The 17642-nt window shown below is 41.4% G+C and overlaps 1 protein-coding gene across 6 annotated transcripts in view; it reads right to left on the bottom strand.

The window, feature by feature from the left end:
- The window catches only part of TSPAN4 (tetraspanin 4), a 416847-nt gene that overhangs the window by 353721 nt on the left and 45484 nt on the right, over positions 1–17642 (bottom strand). For 2 of the 6 annotated variants that reach the window (XM_040066848.2, XM_040066847.2), the window contains exon 1: positions 9543–9746. The exons of 3 other annotated variants lie outside the window; for them this stretch is intronic. The gene's annotated coding sequence lies outside the window, so the exon portion shown is untranslated. Of the gene's footprint in view, positions 1–9542; positions 9764–17642 lie in introns of those variants that run through there. One more of the 6 variants, XM_058420909.1, reaches the window with a different exon arrangement.

Here is a 17642-nt window from a genome sequence, read left to right as displayed (position 1 = left end):
AGCAGTCATCTCCCTATTTTCCATGTGCCACATCATAGTTTCCAGGAAGATCTGCTCCGTGATTTTGCAAAGCACAAAGATGAAAGACTTAGTGGCTTTTTTGAAGGCAAAGGGTGGACATGGCAGGAAACGTTTGGTACCATGATGCACTAATATTGCCTGGGTTTTCATTTATCTGAGCTCAATCAACAATTTTTTTTCTTCCCCTTAAACCAGAAAACAGCTTCATCCTTCCTGTTTTGAGGCAACACCCAAACTGTGATAAATTCCCAACTGCAGTCATTTGGACAGCAATCCTAAGAAAGAGAATCATCATCAACAGAGACATCAATGGCATTCGGTGCTGATCCTAAAAAGCTTTGCTGTGTGGGTCTTCCCATGAAGCCTTACTATGCGACTTACCACCAGTCACAGACACCCAGGGTTGGATTTCAACAGGGACAGCAGAGAAATGCTCCAGTTTGTGCCACAACAGCACACAGTACATACATGTGTAGCACTACTCAACTTCCCTGCCTTGTAGAGAATACACAGAAATTGCCAGGACCACACAAATTAGGCACAGTCACCTTCACCCAGTGGCATGGGGCCTTTTTCAGTCTCTGCTCTGCTTTCAACTACTGCAACTAATTCAGGAAATTTACTGACTGACTGAACTCTTGTATTGGCACACACTGCCTGTAACAAAACAAAAAAAAAAAAGCTATTCTCTGAAGTCCTACTAAACACAAGAGGCTGTGGAAAATATATTTTAAAGCAGACGTGAGTACTGCTTGCTCTTGCTTTTAAGAGGAAAATTACCAAAAAGAAATGTCAGCAAGATTCTTCTCTGTACCACCACCCACCAGTCTCCTACCCACCCCAGCTTTTTTATTTATGTTTTTTTTTTAATTAAGGTAACATTGTATTTTTTGCCCACACGGTCCCCCCTCAAACGAAACTCCACTTGACAACTTGCAACCATTTGAAATCTCTTCCTTCAATTTCTACTGCTTGATGCAAGACATCTTCATGCTGTCAGGAAAGACTACTCTCCTGCCATGCCCATAGCCATCACCAGGCACTCAAGCCCCAGCAAATCTGCCAGATAAGCTATCTCCAGCTGGTATCTTATGTATATTATATATATAAAACATGGGGGAATACATAAATAGTTAATCCCTTCCCACTCCTATTTTAGGACTTCCTGAGCTATATGTTATTTTTATCCTCCTTAGATCAGCATTAACCCTGACAACTGTATTCCTGCAACATTAATTCACTCTTGTCTCTGGAAACCACTGGATTGATATTACCTTCTGGAGTTATTCTTGACATTGTCCAGGATTTGGAACTGCAGCCCATTTTCGTATCAGCTCCTCAATTGATGAGCACATGTAACTTCTATTAGAGTTAGTGCAAACAGCAGATTGTTACTCAGGCACTCTGCTCTAAACATCCACTTGCACTCTGCATCCCTCCTGTGAGCCTGAAAAAGGCTTTGTTAAATATTTGCATCCTGTGCTTCTGCCTGCAGAGTCATCTGTGCTCAGCACTTAGCACTGATAGCTGCAAGATCTGTGATCCTGCTTTGGCTGTTCCTAAGTCTCAGCCTAACAACTAACAAGGTCTATTCTTCTCATGCAGAGGAGCTTTTGCTTTTATGACTTCTATTCTCATGCAGAGGAGCATTCATTTTTATGACTTTTATTCCCAAATACAGAGCAAAAACATGAGCCTTTACATTCTTCCATACCCTGGCCATTCTAAATAGAATCAGCAACATAAACAATCCATCCCTTGGGAAGGATGAGAGTGTCCCAGTGCAGTCCAGGGCAGTTATGTCTCAAGCAGTTAAACAAAGGAGGAAACACAGTCGACCCCTGAAGGTCTCCCTGCATCAATCACTGCTTTCCTTCACCGTCATATAACTTTCAAGGTCTGCCTTTGTATCTAGTGTTTCTAGATCCCAGGAAGATCTCTGCAGGACATGCAACATTTCACCAGAGAGCACAGGAGCAGCTCCCATGACACCCTTCTGTATCTGTCAAAAAGGAAAGGCTTCCTAATGCTGACTCTTCATTCATAATTAAGATAAATTATTACTGCAGGTCATAATAGTAATACTTTCAAAATTCATAATTATCTCAAAATTATTTTAAGTTCAAAACATGAAACCATAATTAGGGTCTGCAGCTTTAAACTTGGTTTCTGGTTTTAGCTGCTATGCCTAAAAAAAGGGCTGATTCTCCCTGATTAGTAACTATAAAACATATAGATGTTTAGATTAAAATATCCCGTACACTAAAGTTCAGTGTGCAAATTTGTTAAGTAAGATGCATCATTCATTAAACTAAGAAGGTATGCAACAAATGATACATTTATGTAATTTTCATTTTTTCCCATTTTATATGTGGATTTGCTTTTTATTAAAGTTGAAGTGGTTTTTTGTTTGTTTGGCTGTGATTTTTTTATTTGCTTAACTTTTACTGTCCTTGGAAGAAAATTGCTGTTAAGGAAACTCTCCTGTCTTACCATCCAGAAGCCACTGTCAGTCACACTCACACCACCCCAGACTTTCACTGCTGGGACCAAAGTCCCTTCACAGCAGGGAGCTGTGCAAAGGATTGGCACCAGGTCACAGCCCTTGCCTGTGGCTCCCACCGTGCCCCCCACCCAGAGCACAACCTGCAGCCCCCACCAGAGCTGCACATCCAGCTACCCCAGGTGTCTACACCTCAACAAGAGAAGAAAGCAGGTTTAAAATTGCATTTAAAATTGTTCCTAAAAGAGTATTATCTATAATGAAAGAAAGTAAGGAAATGTGACTGCTTCTACCAAAATAAAGAGAGTATCTCACTGTCCCTCATTTAGTCTTTCTTGAATCCCTCCCTGACACAAGCTATATATGACATTCTCAACTCCCAATCACTCTCACCACCTCACAAGTTACCTGTCATGGAACTGCCTCTGCTGCAGAACTTCAATGACAAATATTCTCCCTACACCTGCAGAATAGGCTATTGCTCTCACATGTTATCCTGGCACTGCAATGAACTCTTTTTCCAGACGATTAGGCCATTGATTTCCTGTGGTTCGAGCACTTTCATTTTCCTTTAAAGCCCTAGCCAAATCTGCACTAGCAAATATTTCTTAATTTAGATGCTATTAAATGGTTAGGGAAAGTTTAAATCTCAACCTGATCTGTCATTCTTTCAAATTCACCATTGAAGAGGTTTCTTTTCAGAGAATACGTTTAATTGCATATCTATGATTATGATTACACACACAAACAAATATGGACACAGCACTGTTAAGTGCATTGATTCCAATACTCATCCAGTGATTCTTAAAACTGTTCCTGGGCTTGGGAAACATAGGGCATTTTTAAAATATGACAGGTACTTAGCTTCTGAAATATATTCCCGGTGAACACAGCCAACTGTAAGCCTTTAAACAGAGACCAAAGGTATTTTCCCAAAGGAAATACTACTATTCCCAAAGAGTTGATACACCTCTTACAGTATCCCAGTAGCACACACTTGCCCCTCTGTCCTCCTTATAAGCATAAGGACTACTCTTCCCATGCTGTTATGGGTGACATGAGACACCACAGAGATGGCAAAACCAGCAAGTGCAGGATCCTCCGCATTCTCCACGTTCCCTCTAAGCAAGGGTAGAGCAGCGCTGCCTGAGCTGACTGATGGTTCACTACCTAGGTGCAGGATCACACCACACTCTTACAGTGGTGTTTGTGGCATGACAGTGACTCACAGCAACATTCAAGCTGTCCTGACATCATACACAATAGACGCAGAGCAGGAAGACAGAAGGGACCTTCCCAAGGAGTCTACTGCACAGCTGGGAGCTGAACCAAGTGTCACCATGCTCCCAGTGAGCACCCAGCTCCACAGAGAGCAAGAGGTAAATGTTCTCCCATAGACACGCCCTGAGCAAACTTTTAAAAGCACCTGTGCAGGAGCAAGGTAGACAGAAGAATCAGCAATGAAGACAAAGGAAATTTTTGTGGTAACAACAACTGTTTATACATCATTAATTTCCTACCTCAACCAATGAGTAAAGTACTTGAGAAGTTCTGAGTTTTTCTGAGTTTTCTAATACTGTAATATCTGCAAAATATTCACTTGTTTGGGGACAACTGCTACCTTAACTTTGTTGCTGTGGATATGCCAAGACACATTTTCCTCCCAGAAAGTCTCCAAAACAGTAAATTACATCATACAAATTTTATCACAGTATGTCCAGGGAGAAGGCACACCTCTCCTATCCTTGCCATTCACGGCAACTTTTAAGTTACCACACACACATTTGTGGTTTTAGGGCAAGTTTTGATCTTTCACCCTCCTAAACCAACCATCCAAAACACACAATCCAAGCGAGTTTTCCATCTCGGATTGCAGCACTCCCTCTGCTCCCCTCTTCCATCTGGCCACCGAGTGGCTGGCTGTGCCCCAGGCCCCCGTGCTGGCAGAGCAGCGTGGCATCGCTGCGAGCCCGTCAGCCAGCCACTACAAACAACACTCCTGGCCGGGCCACAGCCGCTGCAGCCACGGCAGGCACTGCTGGTCAATGAAGAGCTGCTGTGCAGCAATTCCAGAGCGCTGCGCTTCGGCAACAGCGCAGGCACTGCATGGACCCACCCAGCGCGGGAAGTACAGCACTGCGCAGCACAGGACAGCAGCACTCACATGGTCCAAAGAGAAACGCTCTCAAACACACCCGTACCAGAACCGGGGACAAGATGAGAGACTTAGTAAAGAAAAGATGCACGCAATACATTGAAAATCTGTGATCCACACAGGAGGCAAATTCTCACCTTCAGACAGGATCAATTACAGTTTGTCACCCACACTTACCTGCACAGTTTAGAAAGCATCTAAATCAATACCGAGGTACTAAGTTTCTATACCAAAGATACTAAAAAAAACAATACGTATTGCTGGTACCCCAAACATCTTCCCTCTGGAGAAGGATTCAAGAAACAGATTTAATGGGAACCTTACCACCATAAGGCCTCAGGAAAACCAAATGCACCTCATAAAAAAATCAACATTACTTTCTGTGTTTGCTTTAAGTTCTGCTGTAGAAATGTAAGCTGGCATAAACTACTGCAAATACACTGGAATATTTTATACTCGGTCAGGAGACCTTACCTGGGTTCAGAATCAACAACTTTAAATTATTTAATGGTTTTCAGAAGTTTTGTGCTGAATCAGTTTCAGCAATGGCACATTGCAGCATATTAGCTAAAGAAACTTGACAGCACATGCAGTTCTTTACCTCCTGACCTGATCCCTATTACACAGGTAAAGGGGTTACCAACAGGGCTTGAGTCTTCACTTCTCTGCCCCTCAGTTCTCACACACTATAGAGACAGCACTTCAACTTATTGGTCCGTCTTGCAACCAAGATCTGCCCTTCAAATCCATCCATCACAATATCTCCTTACTATGTTTACCTCAGGAAATTCCAGGGGTTGAGGCAGACTGGCCAGTACAGCATACAAGTAATTGCTTGCATATACTTCAAGAAATGGGGGAGGGGGGGAAAATCGGGAAAAAAAATATATCATATATACATAAAAAAATATATTTTTAAAAAAGGCCAAGCTCCACACAAGTCTGTGATGAGACAGAGAGTCAAATGTGGAGCTTCAGAAATTCATAGAAGACAAAGAAGTATCCACCCTCAGAAAACAGAAATTTAAAGCACTTTGCTTTGGTTGTCCTTCTGTCTTGCAGTTTGCTACAATCACACAAGAGCTGGCAAAGTAGATTAAATGCTACAGGTGGAGATTAAACTTGCAGGGATAACAGCTGTTCACCGGGCACTAGTAGCATTACAGCATTATGGCTAACCAGCATATTTCTTGTTAGAATCACACCAAGCCCATGAGTCAATAACGATGATGTCTTATCTTTGCCTCTTCCCAGCAGCTTCTGCCATCTGCCTTTGCTCTTTTGACTCACCTTCAGCCTGGCACAATCTAAAACTACTCTCTGGTTTATACTTCATATGTGCACGTTGTTATTCCCTTTGTACAGCTAATGCTGCACTCAATGCCTGGCTGATGCCTATCCATTACTACACTAGAATGCACTACTCTGTTGAAAACATAGATTTAATTTGCAACTATAAGAAATGCTATCTACACTGAGACTACACTAAAGAAATACACTTTGGGTGTATCGAAACCTTGCGTCACTTAAGACATAAGTAAACTCCTGCTATGAGGATAACATCCTCTCACTTCTGATCTGCTTTAACATTAGGCAGCTCACGGGAGGATAAAGCAAAAGGATGATACCTCACAGCTGGATGGAAACAAAAGCCAAAAGTCAGCCACAGGAAGTCAAGCAAATTCAGGACTTGTCTGGAAATAATTCCTCATTACAAGACAGGTTGTGAAAGTATTAAATGATCCAAGTTGCTCAAGTTCTACAGAGCGGGAGAGAAGCTTAATAAACAGCACCCAAACTTAGAAATACAAATTTTTCCTTGTAACTAGTCCATGCTTTCCATGACACGCCAATACCATAATATTCCCAACACTAAGCCAGGTACAGGATTTCACCTCCAATGAACAGAAATCCAGCCAGCAGTTTTACATCACCTCCTTTCCAGACATTAATCTCCCAAAGTAGGCGATGCGTACCAACTCGCATGGAAGTCCCCCCAGTTCCACGAAGCAAGGTCAGTTGATACTGATTAATGATCTGGCTCAACATATCCAAGGAACTGACGCACTCATTAGTTATCCTAAACAGCAGGCTATTACAGTAAATTATGACAGCTGCTGTGTGTAGCTTTTCAAACCTATTTTCTATGCCTTCAAATACAGCTAGTATTGGAGGTGTCCTTTACAGAAAAAGAAAAACCATCTATAGATCAGCACTGTACAGCATCCAGCAGTCTGTAAGTGTTATTTGCCAGCATTTACAAAGCAGTGACGCACACAGAGTAAAGCCTTTGCTAACACCAATCCACATGGAGTGCCTTCAGTAAAAGTAGACACAAAAACCACTCTCCTCTCCTTATTTTCCCTAACATAAAGTCTGGCATCCTCCCTGCCTCCTCTATGAACCCCTCAGCTCTCCTTTCTGCCTTTATAATGTTTAAAATTCTCTCACTTTTTAAAAGCATGTGAATAAAGGCATAGCTTGAATTCATGAGGGAAAAAATGTTTTCCTACATCTAAAATCTCTCAGAATCTAAAATTTAAAAAACATTCTGTTATGCCCCTCTATATAAATATGTTCATATATATATAAATATTCACAGATCTCAAAAATGTCATTCCACCTGGCTGCTTCTTTCAGTCTCTCCCACATCAGTGCTGCTGTACTTACCACAAAAGTGTTAGCAGAAGGCAGCAGACAGGACAGGACAGCTTGGGCCCTTTTACCTCCTGTGCATTTATACAATGTGTATTGTTCCTGCCTCAAAGACATCACAATTTAAACAATTGAGGCTGGGAGGAAAAAACCTTTTTACCTCATTTATAGGTTTTCAGGAGACTAGGAACCTTACTCATGATCACAGAAATTTATGGCAGAAGAACTGAACTCATATGTCTCAATTCATTAGAGTATGACTCCAGTAACATCTTTCCTTTCAAGAGCAGTGTGTCCAGTCATTTCTCACCACAGGAGGTCAAGAAGGACTTTAGCTGCAGACAGATTCTTCTTTTATTCACCCTGACCTGAGGAGAAGCGATGATGTTTTCCTGGATTTCATTACTTGAATGCACAAACACTAACAGCAAAACAATGTTAATGCAACAAAGAAGGTATGTCCTACTCACACCTTTGATAACACCTCTCTTGGGTACTCTAATGAATAGCCTCACAAAAACATCCCAGACTCATTTCCCTGATTGTTTGCCTCCTGAATTACTGGTTTTGAATATATACCAATACATGGAAATTAAGACACATATAAGAAAGAGAAATAGAGAAAAAAAATCCCTCAGATACATTCCTCTTGGAAACTCCTTCAGTTGTGTCTGCAAGATAAAATAAACTAACAGTCTAAAGGTTCAATGGAGAAGAAAACACCGACCAACCAGGGAGACAGGGTGGGCAAGTGGGAAAAGTACACAGCAGAACAAGCTGAGAAAGACCTGCTTTTATCCCCTCATGGAGGCTACCAGAAGGGAGCCCAAGGCTGATGTCTTTTTGAGAAGAAGCAAGCAGTGAAAGAATAGGAGACTGAAGCCCACCGCCTCTTTTATCATGCTGATGGAACGCAGCAGGACGCTGGTCTGGTAGCCCAGGATAGCTCTTCTTATCCTGCGCTCTCATAGCTCGAAAACAAGTTCACAAGACTCGTGCAGTAGTTCATGCCACACATCCTAACCCCCTCTGTGAGAGCAACAGACACTAAAGACATAAATCCTGTGCTACAGAGATGGCTCAAGGCAGCATGCTGCAAGGGAGAGGAAGTGATTCTAATTACAGCTCTCATCCCTTTGCCCCTGCCTGCAAGCGAAGTCAGATTTAGGGAATCTGCTTAACCAGTAATGCCTTTGCCATGGTAGTCAAAAGCCACCGCATTTTGTATTCTGAACTAACCAGGCAATGTAGTACATTCTTCATCTCCATACCCAGGAGTCTCTCAGCAACTCTAGCTGGCCATAATTACATGGGAACTTATACAGAGAACATGTCAGCCAGTTTTGAAATGGGAACGAAGTTAGCAGATGATCAAATTTGAGCACTACTTCCGTAACCTCTAAGTAAGCATCTACAAGACAGTGTAAAAACCATAATGCACTGCTTCAGAGTATTTTAATTTTCAGAGGCTTTGTCAGAGTAACAATCCTCATACACACACCCCGAGTCACCAACTGGAGACCCTTCACATGACTCAGTTCTACCCTCATGTCAACAACTCCAGTTTAGAGCACGGAGAGAACATCAAAAAATTCAACAAGCTCCTCTCACCTCTCACTTGCTAAACAGAATTATATTTACACTGGTTGGCAGCACCGTCAGGGAATTAATACAAAAGCAAGCACTGTTTTAGCCAATTTCTCAAGTAACAAGGATATTTCCTGAACAAACACTTCCATTGCCCTATTAGGTGCACCCATCTAACCACTGTGCCAGTAAAGGCTCGTAGGAATCTTTTCTCTTCAATAAGAACCATCACAGGAATGAAGCAAAAGGTTTGCAATGGATATGAGCAATAGTCCTTACAGAAAAGCATCAATATGTTTTAAAAAAATACCACCTTAGAAAGAGCAAATAAACTGCAGTATTTTCCTTCAGATAAAAAATAAGCAATGTTTAAACAAGGTAGTCATTTTGCACTGATGGAATCAGTCCAAATACTGCAAAATAGCATTTCACTGAGAAAGCTTTCCAGTTCATAGCCATTGATATGATTATCCCAGAATAAGAATGCTAGAAAATGGTATCGTTTGTGGTACTACAAGAGAAAGTCAGAGCAGTACATTCACAACACTCTGATGCAAATGTTATAGTCTGATCAGTACAGTATCCACCCTCCCCCTCAATCACAGATGCAATCAAACTCACATATTATGGGACAGTCCCACTGCCAGGCAAGGGAATGCAAAAAAATATGGATGTGAGGAGCTGGATTCCACAAAATCCAACCAGTGGGGAAGAGAAGAAAGCACGCTTTACCCTCTGGTTCCCACTTCCTTCTTAAGGGGCATGCAACTTCTGTGGATATTGCTACTGGGTACATTTTGTAGAGCAGAAAATAATTCCATTATAGATTTATCTTCTTCTTCTGCTAACAATTCCTTTGTAAAATCAGCAAGTAAAACTTCTGTAAGGTCAAAATTGGCTTTTCACCCTCTAGAGACCCAGCTGGTCTTTTCAAGCAGTTTAATAGCCTTTATCTCTTGAAAACATTTCAGTTGTGTGGGTGACTCCTCCGATTGCCCTTGCATTGTAAATATATCTGCAAGCCCTGCTGACAGCACGAGGCACACGTTATACAGCATAGCCACCAAGTGACGTTTTTCTGTTGAATACACAGAATTATAGGAGCACGTGCCAAGGATAACATCTATCCTCTAATGCCTACAAACACTAAGGAGACTTCGAGCCAGCTTGCAAAGTGGCCAGGCTGATTCTGTGACAACATCCATGCAACTTTAGCCATGCTCCCCTGTGAGGTGCATCACAAACCCTTGTCCAAGACTACCATTCCCTTCCTAATCATTCCATGATTCTATATCCTACATGGAACAGTGACTTCATCCAAGCCACGATGAGTCTCTCAGACTCCGCTCTCCATTAGATTTTTGCACTGGTCATATGGGACTATTAAAGTGTGAACAGGTCCTGCTATCGCTCCTTGGCTCTCCAGATCACCAATCTCCATAAGGATAGGAACCATGGAGCCTTGCTTGGTGTGATTCTGCCAGCTGTGTGCTCTTGTGGCAGCAATCAGCTCCCATTGTACTTCAACCCTCGGCAGCCCCACAACAGAAGGGTCCTGTGAGACACCGCTCACTCAACCTCCTTCCTGAACCCAGGTGAGCTCTCCTTCTGCCAAAACCCTCCAGTTTATATACTGGGCATGACATTCTAGGGTGTGGAACATCCCTCTGGTCAGTTCAGGTCACCTGTCCCAGCCGTGCTCCCTCACAGTTTCTCTTGCAAACCTCCTCACCCATGCAAAGGGAAAAAAGTCCTTGACTTAGGATAAATACAACTTAGCAAAAAACCAAAACATCCCTGTGTGTTACCAACACCATTCTCATTCCAAATCCACAACACAGCACTGTAACAGCTACTGAGAAGAAATTAACTCTACCCTAGCTGAAACCAGGACAGCAATAAACATACCTAAAGGTAGGTTAAGTATCTCCAGTCAACAAAAAAAAAGGAAAAATAATTTTTACTAAGCACCATCAGTTATGCAAAGGTGCAAACAAGATATTTCCAATGGAGACTTTTCTGTAATTATGTCCAACATCTCAGAATTATAGAAAATCTTTAACCACACCACTGGCACGTTAGGGGCAGGATTTTGTGATCCAAGCAAACAGTTTTTTAAGAGATCTACAGACAAGGAGCAGTACAAGATACTTTTGTACACATCCTGCTGCAGTCATTGTGCATGAAGTGCTCTGATTATATTACAAGGAAATATTTGTCCTTGCTGAAGATATTTTACTTGGTACAGCTCTGATTTCCCCCTACACACCTTACCAGAGCTTGAAAAATACAAACCAGTTCTTGCAAGCTTATTTGGATGTTGAGTATTTCAAGGTCTAGGTACCTCAAAACCTTAAATACAGCAAAACAAGTTGAATGCTATCATCTCACTTCACTTTGCTGACTGCAGAAAAATATCCTAGAAACCCATTTCTTCACACAGCTAATTCATCTTCCCTGTGTGGGAAGAAACCAGTTTCCTCAGAGAACAGAACAGCGTGCCAGAGACAGCCACTGATGTACTGGCTTTTAATGTTGATTTCATATATCTTGTTGGACTGAAGCCATGACAGAGGCATTTGTTATTCCTTCCCCCCCAAGCTTGCACTGAAACACAAACGAACGAGGTCCTCACGGTAGAGACCAGTAAAAAGCAGTTAGTTTATTACCTAAAAGCAACATGAAGTATCTCTACTTAATTCTAATTTTGAGAATGGAAACCTAGTTTTACATTTCTGAGGTTTTTTTAAAAGGAATCGTATCACAACCTAATTCTTCCATATTCTATTTAGGACATTCCAGTAACCTTTCAAGTACTCCAGGGAACAATGTCCACCCCAAATTTCAGTGATACAACGCTCTTTTTAAAGTTGCACACATAATGCAGCTTTGACTTTTGAGGTTAACTCAAGCTTTACAAATATAGCAGAGTATCAAATACTGCTTTCATTAAGTACCAAAGTGTGAATGTTCCTATTTGCATTTTCCCCAAATGTCAATACTTCACTTGAAAAACAGAGTTGAAAAGTAAGCTTAGGGTTTTTTCTTTCCTGCTCTACAGCTACAAACAAGGTGGGGAAGTCAGAAACCTGCTTGTTCTATAAACCAAAATGGCATAGGACCTGTCTTTTCTTTAAAAGAATGCCTAGCTGCATCTTTTAGTGTTAAAATACTTTTTGTACATCAAAGCTCTCACTGACCAAGAACAGCCACTTAGTAATGACTCTGTTTAAAAATTAGATAATGCTACATACAGGACACAATATGATAAATACATCTTACTCCCAGTCCCCTTTTGCTTAAGCAGCATTCGAAATAGTAAAGGTGGGGGAAGGGAGAAGGTAACGGGGAAAATTAATTCAAGTGAAACGAATATTAAAGTACTGAATGGGTGTCATTTCAGTCTCTATTCAAGTGTATTCAAATCACCAGTAACCAATTCAGCTATAGCAACCAATGACAAAGCTACCTGAAAACAGCACACAATGAAAGATTTAGAGAGGCTGCTGAATTTTTTTATTTGCCACCAGAGATCACAGCTGCCATCAGGGTTCTGCATTTCTGGTTTGAATCGTTGTCCTCAGTTTCAAACTACAGGCATATGTTTCACATTGAAATGACAACCAAGCGTCCTTGAAGGATCAGACACGGTTCTCTTCTAAAAATCATGCACTCATCCCATGGTTGCATAACCAGGCACGAATGGACCTCCTGCATCCTCATGATTTCCCTCTTGCTGCTAACATCTGACACCATTCCCCTGCTGGACACCAAGACACAAGGAAAAAAAAGCAACATTTCAAAGTACCGGGGAGCAAGGCTGGCAATGCAGAGGTCTATGATAGGTGAGCTGCCTGCCAGCGCTTTGGCTTTGTAGCCTCTGTTTGTTACCGCAGCCCTCCACCAGCTAGGGATTGTTGTTGAGCTATTGAGAAACACTTAATGAGAACCACATGTTTCCCAAGTGTTCTGGGATGTAACCTAGCACAAGAGAAAAACAAGAAAGTTCAACAGCTTTTACAACAATAAAAGTGTGTGTCTTGCAGGAAAACATGCAGTGACCCATGGCCTCTGCCAGCTCTGGAGAGCCTCTGTCATCGGTGTGACTGATCACACTGCCAATAGTAAATCTGTCACCCCTGCTGGGATGAAACACTCCCATCTTAGCTAGAGCCCTGATCTGCAGCTGCATTAGGATGCACAAATCTCTCTCTGATGTTGCAGGGCACTTGTGGAATGTCTGAGCATACCATGCACATATGCAGCTGCATGTAAAGACTTCTCACCAACATGAAGATAGGCAGCATAAGAGGAATGCTATCAGAGAACCCCTTTCCTTTTTCAAAATGTATTTAGAGAGTTAAAAAAAAAATTATGCTGATTTAAGAGTTTTCAAATCAGGCCAAAAAAAAAAAAATTACGTTCAAAGAGAGCAAGCACCTTACACCTTAGTTCACAAATTAGGAACAGAGCTAAAAGTCTGCTCAGTGTCACAAACCCCTGTTCTCACTGCTACAGCTGTTAGGCAAAAGTTATACACAGCCATATGTATTTACAGCATTACACAATCAACCAACATAAAAATCAACACTAGGTTATATTGTGGGAAGTGCCATCCAGATGGCAGGCAGATCTTGAGTTATTGCTGCAGGCAGTCAAAAAAAAGATCCTATATGGAGTGACACTGCACTGGCAGGCAGATGAACCAGAACAGCAGCTCTCAATCAACAAGACCTGCCTCTTCAGCAAGGTGCCAATGTCCTAGAAATGAGATACAGGTGACAGCCTGCAATATCCCAGTCATACTCCTGGAACCAGGATCTGAAGCCAAGGCACCTCTGTAGAATAATTCAAGGTTAGAAGGGAAGTGGATTCCACCAAGGTGAGGAGGGGAGAAAGGGAAAAAAATTTTTTAAAAAACCCCACCAAAACAAAAATCACCCTTTTTCACCAGAAAGGCTACAGAAAAATAGGAAACACTGAGCAGAAGAATCTGAACAGTTCTCCACTCTGCAAAGGTGAACTCCAAGATAAAGTAATACCTTTGTGCATGCAGAGCAATGTGCTTATCTAGAGCTCAGAAACAGAAATAACTACAAGCTACCTGATTCTATGCAGAAATTAGATGAGACTTTACTGAAAAACCACATACCCTAAAGCACAAATAACCCACTCAAAATCAACAGCTCTGAGTTGGTTCAATATTTCCATAGCCTCTCTCTCGCCCCTTCACTCCCTGCACTTAACTGTCCCTTGCAATCAGACCTTTTTCCAGCCTGGCTCCTCACCACAATGTACAAGAGTCACCTGCCTTCACAGTTAAGGGCAGCACAGCTTCCAAGACCTTGCTGAGACAAGGCAAGCCTAAGTGGCACAGGATCCTTTCAGTGCCAGGATTTTACCCTGCCTTGCACATTTCAGGAACAAGTGCAGTGGTCCCACACAGGTCCCTTCCAGGGCCTAACACAAAGTTCAGCAGCAGCAGGGGTCACTGGAAAGTTCCAGGGGGTTCCAGACACTTTCATCTTTTTTTCTCCAAAGCTGTCAAAATAAACTGTCATCAACTCTCAAAAAGTCTCAGAGCCGAATACTACAGATCAAAAACACTACGCAATAATAGAAATGGAGAAATGAGATAATGTCTCAGAGACACAGAGAGCATCAGAAGTAAAAAAGGAGAGAGCATCACTGAATGCAGCCTCCAAAGGTCTCTCTTTTAATCATCTAGTGCATGTCCCAGATGAGGAATACATTACTTTTTACTGCTAACTGGTGAGGGTAATACCATTTTCTGTAAGGAGTATCCATAAGACATGACGGAGCAAATATCAGGAACAAAGTAAGTAGTGTGTGGTACAAATTTCAGAGACAGTTATTTTCCAGCAATCATTTTAACATTTGCAAGGTTTTATTGAACCGGGTTAATAGTGATTTTATTATATAACCAGAGCCCTACAAATTGCAAAAACAATCACTGGGAAAAAATAGCAACTGGTTCTCAAAGCTTAATTGGCAGATCAGCTTTCTTAAGAAGATTTATTCATACTCTGATTCCATTTGACACTGAAGTCCTTAGAATTTTCACTTTAAAAGTAAAATTCATATTGCATTAAAGAAGTTGAAATCCTTTACCCTATTTACTAAACCAGTAAGTTTGCTAGACTTTCCTCCATGATCCTTAGTGACATCATTCTCGTACTCATTTACCAAAGAAAAACAACAACAACAAAATTTATTTGTCAATAAGAAACACTGGAGAGTGCTTCTAACACGAGATGCAGCTTCCTTAAAGCAATGGACTGGGTCCCAGATATCACACCAAACCTCATTATACTCACTGCTTGGCAAGCAGTATTTATTGCATATTTACTCTGGCAATCTCTTCCAAAGCTTACTGCAACTAATGGATTTCAAAATCCAGTTCTAAAAGGGAGTTGGGTCCTAAAATGAGTAGCCCAAATGTAAGTTATTCAAACCAAACACATTGAAGGAATTAAATCCATCAACATTTTTTGTTCTGCCTGAAACTTAAGAGTTCTTGCCATCTACCCCTGAGCTATCATCACAACAGGACTAATTCCAGCTCTGAACAATGGAGGAACATTCCTGAGCAATCTCAGTATGCCTGCAAGATTTCAAGGATAAATTAGTGCACTATTTTTGCACTAGCTCTGCCATTCATCTCCACTGTTAAGTTACTCAGCAGGCAAAAAACAGAGATACCAACACTAAGGTAATTCCCTCCCTTTAATATGCAAGCCTGGTTACTATCATATGTCTTTCACTGGCAGAAGAAAGTGAGGTTATGGTTGTGTGAGGGCTGTGTGGGGCTGTACATCAGAGCAAGCATATTGTAACAGTCAAGGAACCTCTTATATAAACTTTGTTCAAGGAAGGAATTTTCTCAAAGAGCGAGAGCAGAACATCCTCTTTGCAGCAGGACAGATGTCAATTACAAAATCCACAAGCCCTCCGTGTCTAAAACAATTACTCAGAGAACATCCTACACCTGCACTATTGAGGGTCAGATTTAAGACTGGGACCCATTTGCATTTACAAAGTTACAGTGAGCATCCAAATCTCCCAGCTGGAATAAATACAGAAATACAGACAGAAGGCAGGGACTCCAGACCTTGTTCAAGTCCTGAATGCTGAACAACAGCCTCTAAGGATTTGCAAAGTTATTGAGGAGATTAAAGGCACACAGACATTTAAAGGAATTTTCGAAAGCACCTAAGCAAGTTAAAAGCTTTGAAAATTTTACTAAGCATCTGTTCACATCTTTGGAAACTTAAATACATTTGAAATCCAACCCCAAGAGCATATTAAAGACAAATTCAATCTGAAGAACTTAACAAGCATATTAGACTTCACAGTCTCCAAAAACTGTGTTTATTCACACTTCCCTTAGTTGAAGAAAGCTTTTAAGAAGTCTCTCTTTCTCCCTAACATGAGAAAACAGGAAAAATTGATCATGTGAATGAGTGATGAATGTAAGAACAAGAAAAGACAGGTCAGTCTAGGGAACAGCATCCTTGCTACTGGGGTTCAGAAGAAATGCAGTGAAGCAATGTGACCTGGACAGTCATCTTCCCACTCAGCCACAGTCTTCTCACATTTTTCAGCTTGCTAAACTTACATGCTTTTTTGGACCAGAGAATTTCTATTACTGTATACCCATACAGGGGCTACTCCATAATCTTCATGTCCTCTAGCAATGCCTCTAAACACTCTGCTACAACCTGATTCCTAGATGAATCCATCAGCTCTGGATCCCTTTTCTGATGGGAATTGGTTAACTACATAATACGTAGAACAACCTGAGCCTACCACTGGGCACAGTTTTTCAATATATGTCCGCATATATAACACCAACGTTCATAATAAGTGGTCCTTAAATATCTAAAACATATATAAACATGTTTTAATATGCATTTATATATAGCTATATAGACATAGAAAAATGCAAGCACCAGGCTCTTGGGTATGTAAATGGCATTTTATAAAGGTCACCTTTTCATGCAGAAAGAAAGACTGATGAAGGTTAATTAAATTTAATTCTACATTTATCCAAACTCTCCAAAGCAAGGACTTTAATAGCATCCTTAAATAACAGCCAGCAGTTTTAAAATATCTTTTGAGAACATGATGATCAGATAAGTCTTGGAGCAAGGCAGAAAAAAATCAACTGCACTGTACATGCTGTGTTTCTCTGTTCACTTAGAGAAGTTTGCAGAGGGGTGGGGGAAGGGGTTAGTTGTTGTGCTGGGGATTATTAATTGGAAAAAAGAAAAAAAAAGTAGAGAGTAGTTTACTGCTTCTGAGCTTCTACTGTTCCCATTCCAAAACTTGTGTGTAACAATAACCATTGTAATTTAGCCTGTACAGGCCTTCAGACAGCAATGACAGCCTTTCAGTCAGGACCTCTGTGCTGAAGCGTGTTAGCACAAAACACAGCAGAAGAAATCCTGTAGCAATGAAACAGCCAAAATCTTGTCAAAGGCCCAAGTAATTTCAACCATTACATTCCTGGGTGCTTGTTGCGAGCATGCAAGAGAACACCAGCAGGGTGAAGCATGTGAGAGCTTACTGAATTCAAGACAATGCGTAACACATGCATCCCAAGTGGATCAGGATGCTCTACGTGCCTATTCAGGCCCATGGCTGTTGTACACTTTGCACAGGAAAGAAGTCTTGTGATGGCGTCTGCATCCACCAGGC

Source organism: Hirundo rustica, chromosome 6 (genome assembly GCF_015227805.2).
Source record: "Hirundo rustica isolate bHirRus1 chromosome 6, bHirRus1.pri.v3, whole genome shotgun sequence".
Lineage (NCBI taxonomy): Eukaryota > Metazoa > Chordata > Aves > Passeriformes > Hirundinidae > Hirundo > Hirundo rustica.
This window is presented reverse-complemented; position numbering and strand designations above follow the sequence as displayed.